The following is a 6,650-nucleotide window of genomic DNA, read 5'->3' as shown; positions in this document are numbered from 1 at the left end:
GGATTGCAAAGGTGTTTACTCCCAAGTTCACGCTCCCTTATTCGCAGGCGGAGCTCTTCCGAAGTTAGAGGATTTGGAAATCCGACCCCATAGGGCAGGGTGGTATCGAAGAGAGGGAAGTCAGATCAAACTGGCTCCCTTTTCAGTCTGAAAATTCGAAAGCAGTGGGGAAGAAATGCTGGACCTATCACAGCGATGCTAGCAGACAGCCTATTACAGTATTTAATAAAAACAGAAGCAGCATGCCTGTCATAGGCTAATAAATCCTACCTCCTCCACGCTTTTAAAAAACAGTCTGAACCGGCTTCCACAGAGCTTCAGAGAACTAATCTGAAGCATGGCTGTCTAGCGTGCCCGTCACTCCTATTGTCCTTCCAAACTCTTGCAGACATTTTGAGCGAGGAGTATTAAAGCCATGAGTTAGCGAGGGTGTGACATCAATGGTCCACAAAGGCTGCCAGCACGGAGGGTAAAGATGAGTACGGGTTGCTGCGCGGAGGACTGCACGGGATCGCTCTCATTAAAAATTAAGCGTGGCTTTTGAAGAAGATGTGACAACTACTGGAGGTAGGATTTGCATGGAAAACAAAGGAATCTGTTGCTGTTTGGTGCTTTGTGTTGTTTGATCGGCGCTGGGGTGCTGTGTGGGTCAGGGATAGCAGCCAGGTGCGACGGAGAGGCTGAGTCGGCTTGGGGCTCCACGTTGACCTAAACACAAAACACAGTGGGCAGTGTGAGGTTTTATGGCTGGAAAGCCTCGCGGACAGACTGGTTCCCGGCTCTCTCTTGGAGCTTGCTGAGTGTGCACGACACGTTGCTTTCCGTGGAATAGAAGGCTTAGAGGTCACGGAGAAAACAGTTCATTTCTTCCCGGTGGTGCCAGATAGGCTGGGAAGGAGGGATTGAGAGAGGACTTTGGTGGGTGGGAGGCAGAGAGATCCAAGAAAATTTACGAGGAAGCCGTGCTGAACTTGAAACCTGTTTGGTAAATATTTTTTTTTTCCTGAAGTCAATGTGCTTTGGTGGTCAGAGGGTAATTTGGAGATAGTGATGGATTTCCCCCCATAATCTACTACAAGAGAAAACTGGTTACCTCCGTCCATCTTGCATATTGAAAACATGATCCACACCATTCCGTTCCTGTTAATGGCTTTGCTAAAAACAGACCTGGAGTTTGAGACCGAAGGAGGGGCTTTTCCTCTTGATTCCTGGCTTGCCTTTTAACAACTGCTGGACTGCAGATGTAAATGGGGATTTATTAGAGGTTAAGGGCTTGACCTTTTATTTCGTTAATGAGCAGCCTAAAAGCAATAATTCTTGAAGATGAGGAGGGTAGGTGGGTTCCACAGTCAGGGAGGAGGAGGTAATGAGCAGGTTTGGCAAGGAACTACAGCTCCCTGCACTTCAGATGGGACTGTCGGAATGACCCACTGAGATTTTTACAGGCGAAACTACAATGCTCTGAAACCCATGTTTCCGCAATTTGTTCTGTGGTGCCAGTTCTGTTCTGTCATTGCATGTGACCCTCAGTGTGAAGTGGCGGGGACAAAGTGAGTGTGTTCCTCTGCGCTGGTGCGTCCTTTCCCTGTGGACCTCACTAACTCCTCACTGATAGATAATACTTTCCATCCAGAAAACAAGCAAACCAACAAAACCTCCGAAACTCCGAGTTACCATGCATGGATTTATTTACAATGAACGGCAAAGAAGCTTCAAATGCTCACGTTTATAAAGAGTGCGGTGTTCTCCACTGGTCTAGAACATCTATATAATGCGGCATAAATTAAAAAGAAGTGTTAAGGACAATTACAGTGCGTTAGTTTTCAGCTAAATATAAATCCTGGAGCTAAGGCTAAGTGGGGTGCCTGTGTACACACTGACACACACAAACTCAAGCTCATTTCCCATGGCTGAGACACCTCTAGGCTTGAAGTTGCGTGTCTGATCCTCACAGCAGTTTGCTGAACCAGCTACCCAGTCCTACCTGCTCTTGAAGTGACCTGGGACGCATGGCTGTGAATAACTGGATTTCCTGGTAAGATTCAGGGCTACGATGTAGTTTGTGCTTCTCTGTGGCTAGTGGGGAGCGTGACCTTGACCTTGTGAAGTCCCCGTCTCTAGTCAGTTGAGGTCTCCAGTGGAGAATCCACACCTAGGAAAAGACAGAGCTCGGGCGTCACAGACACAAATTACGTCACAGAAGTTAGCAGGCAGGTGCTACTGTTTTCCTGGACTTTAAAAAGACTTTTCCTGACTCGAGTCTAACCAATTTTACCTGAATCTGATTGTATCAAGGATTTCTTTGAGGGACAATTTATGCCATAGAAACACTTGACTGATAAACTAAAATGATTTCCACACTGTGCACAGATTTGTAGCGAAAGCCCCTTACATTAACTCTGGTTGGTGTGTGTCAGTCGGGATTGTACCTGATGGAAATGGAAACCAGGAGGAAACAGGGTGACTTGGGTTTTATTTTTGTCAACTATGAGGAAAGGTGAGCTGAGGGATTTACTTACTTAGTCAGTCTACTTTGTGTGACAAATTAAGTCCATTGCCCATTTATGATGTCGGTAGGCACCAGCCAGAGTCTCCCCCGTCATCTTTCCCTTTCAGTTTCTGGTCCATCTAGTAAAGCAAAACAAAACCTCCTCCAGCTATACAGGAAGTGTGCCAGGCATCCTCCCTGATATAAAAAAAAACAAACAAACAAGGCCTCTGTCAGTCTTGTTATCTCAGTCCTCCTGGCAGGAACCCACATCTCAGTGCCCAAGGTACCAAGAACCCACAGTCGTCTTTCCTTTTGGTCCCTCTGGTCTATACCTGCTTCACACATGCAGCCTCCACTGTGTTTGTATCTACTAGAAGTGACATTTCTCACACTGACACCACCTTCTCTTCCAGATCTCTCTTCTCTTGGAATTAATAATAATAAAAAAAATCTTCCTCCTCCAAATCTCTGCTGTAGCATCAAGAAGAAAAGTAAACCACCGTAATATATATGCAACACAGCCTTGTTTACAAGAACAAATGTGCAACTCTACAATATACTTTAGCTTACAATAGAGGGATGCAATATAACGTTAATTCTAAGAATGCATGTGTGTTTGAAAAGATAGGAAAAAAAATGTGCACCAAAGTAGCAGCAGCAGCTTTCTCAGTATGGTGCATGCGTTTTTGTACGTTCTAAGATGTTTTAGTGGAAAGTGTTACCGATGGTCACAGGACACTGGTGTAGGAGTTCCTTCTGTTTGTGTGTTGCTTTCATTGGTCAGGCCCTTCCCCTACAACAGGACACATGTCCTAAAGCCTACCCGTGTCTCCTCTTCATCCATGCTGGTTCACTTCCTAGTTTACTTCATGGCCCCAGCTATGTCTTCATCAAAAATTCCAAAATCATTTGTTTGTGCAAGCCAAACAGTGCAGGTGACGTATCTCTGCCAAGGCTCCTTGGGTTTTTGACTTTTTTAATACACCAAGAAGCTCAGCATTAACCTCTCTGAAATACTGGTTCCCTTGTCTTTACTGAGGTTGTCTAGAGAGGAAGTGTGTGTGTGTGTGTAAAATTCTATTTATTTTCAAGGTTTTTTTATTATTTTCAACTAAGCGTATGTGTCTGTATGTGATGGAGTGCAGGGGCCGACAGAGACCAGAGGCATGGGACTCCCCAGCAGCTGGAGAGACAGGCAATTGGGAATTGCTGGAACTGAATTCTGGGAAAGCAGTCCAAGCAAGTCCTCCCTGAGAGCAGCAAGAACTCAGCCCCCAACCTATCACTCCAGCCCTTTCACTTGTTTCTTAATGGAGGTCATTTTCAAATTCTTTTCCTCATTCTCTGCTAAACCTTAAAATGTTCGAGTGTTTCACGGATTAACTGTAAATCTCTTCTTTATCTGTATTTAAGCTCCGTGTATGTCAAGTCCTGTCTGGAGTCCTTTAAGACTATCCATGTACACACAGCTCACAAATTCTCGGGCCTAACCTAGACCCCTACTGACATAGCTAACTCCCAACAGACCAGTTCCTTAAACATCTTATAGCTGCCTCACCTACTATGTTCTAAATCGAATTTCTGGATTCCACCTGAGACCCTTTTTTCCCTTGTCACTGGAGACTCCATTGTTCCATTTTCACAGAAGAAAACTCTGGAAGTCTGAATTCCCACATCCCCTCACAGGCCGTAGCGCCTAGACCTGATGCCCTCCCCTTCAATGTAGACCTGATACCATCACTGTTTGTTCCGTGGCCTTTGGTCAACCCCCCAAATTAGTGGACTTTTTTCACAATTGATCTCCTCCTCTGCTTCCTTCTGTTCGCATTCAATCCTATACCAAACCAGTGTTGTATCCCAGTTGAAATGTAATATCTCTTGCTCAAAAGCCTCCCTCCTCTGCTTACCTGTCTGGTGCAGGTTGCAGTCCAAATCTTGCAGGGACCACAAGTCCGGCTCTTCCTTCGCTATTCCCAACCCACTGTAGCCATGGTGACTGCAGGGTGAGCCCTCAGCCCCACTCACACCCAGATCTTACAGATTCTGTCTCCCTCAGGCCCTTTCCTAGACAACCTTTCTTGTTCCCGAGCCTCACTGTTTCAGGCCTCTGTTACAAGCCTTCTTATGAAGTAGGCACTTCCTAGGCTATGGCCTCATGGTTGAACATGTCGCCAAATGTAGGAGTTAAATGATTTTTCTCATCAAAATCCATTGTCGTGTTCGATCCCAAGCATTCATTATTTTCAACCTTGGGGCCTCAACTCTGCGCCTTAACATCCTGTTATGTTTTACAGAGAGATACCAAATACCTTGAATAAGCCAAGGAGATTTACTAAGAGGATTTTCTTCCTTCTCTCTGCATAGGAGGGGACCACGTCTCTGATCCCAATCTATGTCAAAAGAAATATAAATTCAATTCGTCTGAATTTGATCTTATCCAAACATTCGAAAGAACACAACACAACTCCTACAAATGACTGACTGTAAAATGCCCCCATCTTTCCTCTGCCTTCTTGTGCTGATCCTGGAAGGAATAGCAGAGACACATTAGAAGGTTCTAGTAGAATCTAGGATACTAGGAATCAACCAGTTATAGCCAACAACTGTGTTATTAAGTCACATTCTTTCCTAATCCAAGAGGTCTGTTTAACAGTGATCTCCTCCTATGTATAAAGTATATATTCTCCACTAAATACATTGCAATACATTACCTTATTGCCCAAAGCACAAAGAAGAGATGGTGGCCACTATCTCTACGATGTTTTAGAGCCTGGAAAGGTGTGTGCTAGAGACACAGCATCCAAGGACAGGAACTTCCTTTCATTTTTCTTTCATAGTGCTGTTACCTTGGGGAAAGTTTTAACTCTTAATGAGCTTCAGTTTCCTCATTGTATTTGGTGATAAAAAATGTGTACATATGGACTGGAGATTAAAGATGATCATGTATGTCCCTTCTCCACCAGAATGCCTGGAGCATAGAATTTTTAAAAAGCATTTCTGTCATTGTTGATGAGAGCTACACCATGACCCAGCTGCAGACATGGCCCTTCCCATTGAACAGAGGAGGAAAGGAAGATACAGAAAAATCTCAGCCAACTGAGGCCAGGAGCTCGAAAACTCCCATTTACTCTCTTTTCAGCCGTGTAGCCTCCGGTAAATAGATGAGGCTAGCCCCTTTAAAGTAATGAGTGGCTAAAGGCTGCTGTGATTAGAGAATTTTTCATGGAACTTAAGAATAACTTTTTCCTTCTATGAATATTATGGTCGGTATTTCTTTCCTAGGCCAAAGTACACTCGAGTTTCCAGGAGGTAATTTCAGTGCGTGCAGATGTGCAAGCTCAGTGTGAAGAAGCAGTGGGAAACAGCTTAGCCTTTGTGAAGACCTTACTCTGAATCCCAGCTCTGACTGCCTTTCCTCTGCTGTCAGCCTGCTGAGCCCCTGTCTCCTCTGCAAAAATGTAGACAGCATAAGTTCAGAATTCATGGGATCATGACGATTATGTGTCAAGACTGTGCCTGATAAAGATTAAACATGTAGTACACACTACCTATTGTGATCTAACATGAAATCACAAACATTAATTATAGATATAAAATACACATTTAAATGTTGTTTTAAAAATGTACTTTATGTCTTTTAGTGCCAGCAATGAGGAAGCAGAGGAAGGTAGAACTCACTGTAGGCTGGAAGCCTTCCCATTCTATCAGGTTCCAGGTGCACCGGGGCTACACAGTGAGATTCTGTATCAAAAACAAAACAAAAACTAAACAAAACAAACAAGAACAGCAAAGCTCTCATGTGTTCTCATTTTGTTATGATTTTAGTCACATTGTTTGATGCTGCAGCTTGAACTCAGGGCTTGGTGCATCTGGTCAAATATCCTCCTCTCTCTCCAGAGCTACATGTGCAGAAGTGCTTCTCCTTGCTATTGTGCGCCTCTACATCCATTCAGTAGGCAGCATGCGAGTCATTAGCATCGAGGTATTACACAGGAGTTCATGGCTGTAAAACGTCAGGCCACGACCAGAGACAGACCCTGCTGAAATGTGTGAGATTTGTTTGTTTCTTATCAGGCCCTAAAGAAAGAAGCAGCCATGAAGAAAAGACAAGGCAAAAGCCCGTCTCTCTGAGAGGCCAAAATCAATTTTATAAATCCAA

The 6,650-nt window shown here is 44.3% G+C and overlaps 1 protein-coding gene across 1 annotated transcript in view; it reads left to right on the top strand.

Moving 5' to 3' along the window:
* Nucleotides 1-221: 221 nt before the first annotated feature.
* Kcnmb2 (potassium calcium-activated channel subfamily M regulatory beta subunit 2) overlaps nt 222-6,650 on the top strand; it is a 272,393-nt gene continuing 265,964 nt past the window's right edge. The window contains exon 1 of the mRNA XM_048429883.3: nt 222-567. The gene's annotated coding sequence lies outside the window, so the exon portion shown is untranslated. The remainder of the gene's footprint in view (nt 568-6,650) is intronic.

This window comes from Myodes glareolus, chromosome 20 (assembly GCF_982192425.1).
Source record: "Myodes glareolus chromosome 20, mMyoGla1.1, whole genome shotgun sequence".
Taxonomy (NCBI): domain Eukaryota; kingdom Metazoa; phylum Chordata; class Mammalia; order Rodentia; family Cricetidae; genus Myodes; species Myodes glareolus.
This window is presented reverse-complemented; position numbering and strand designations above follow the sequence as displayed.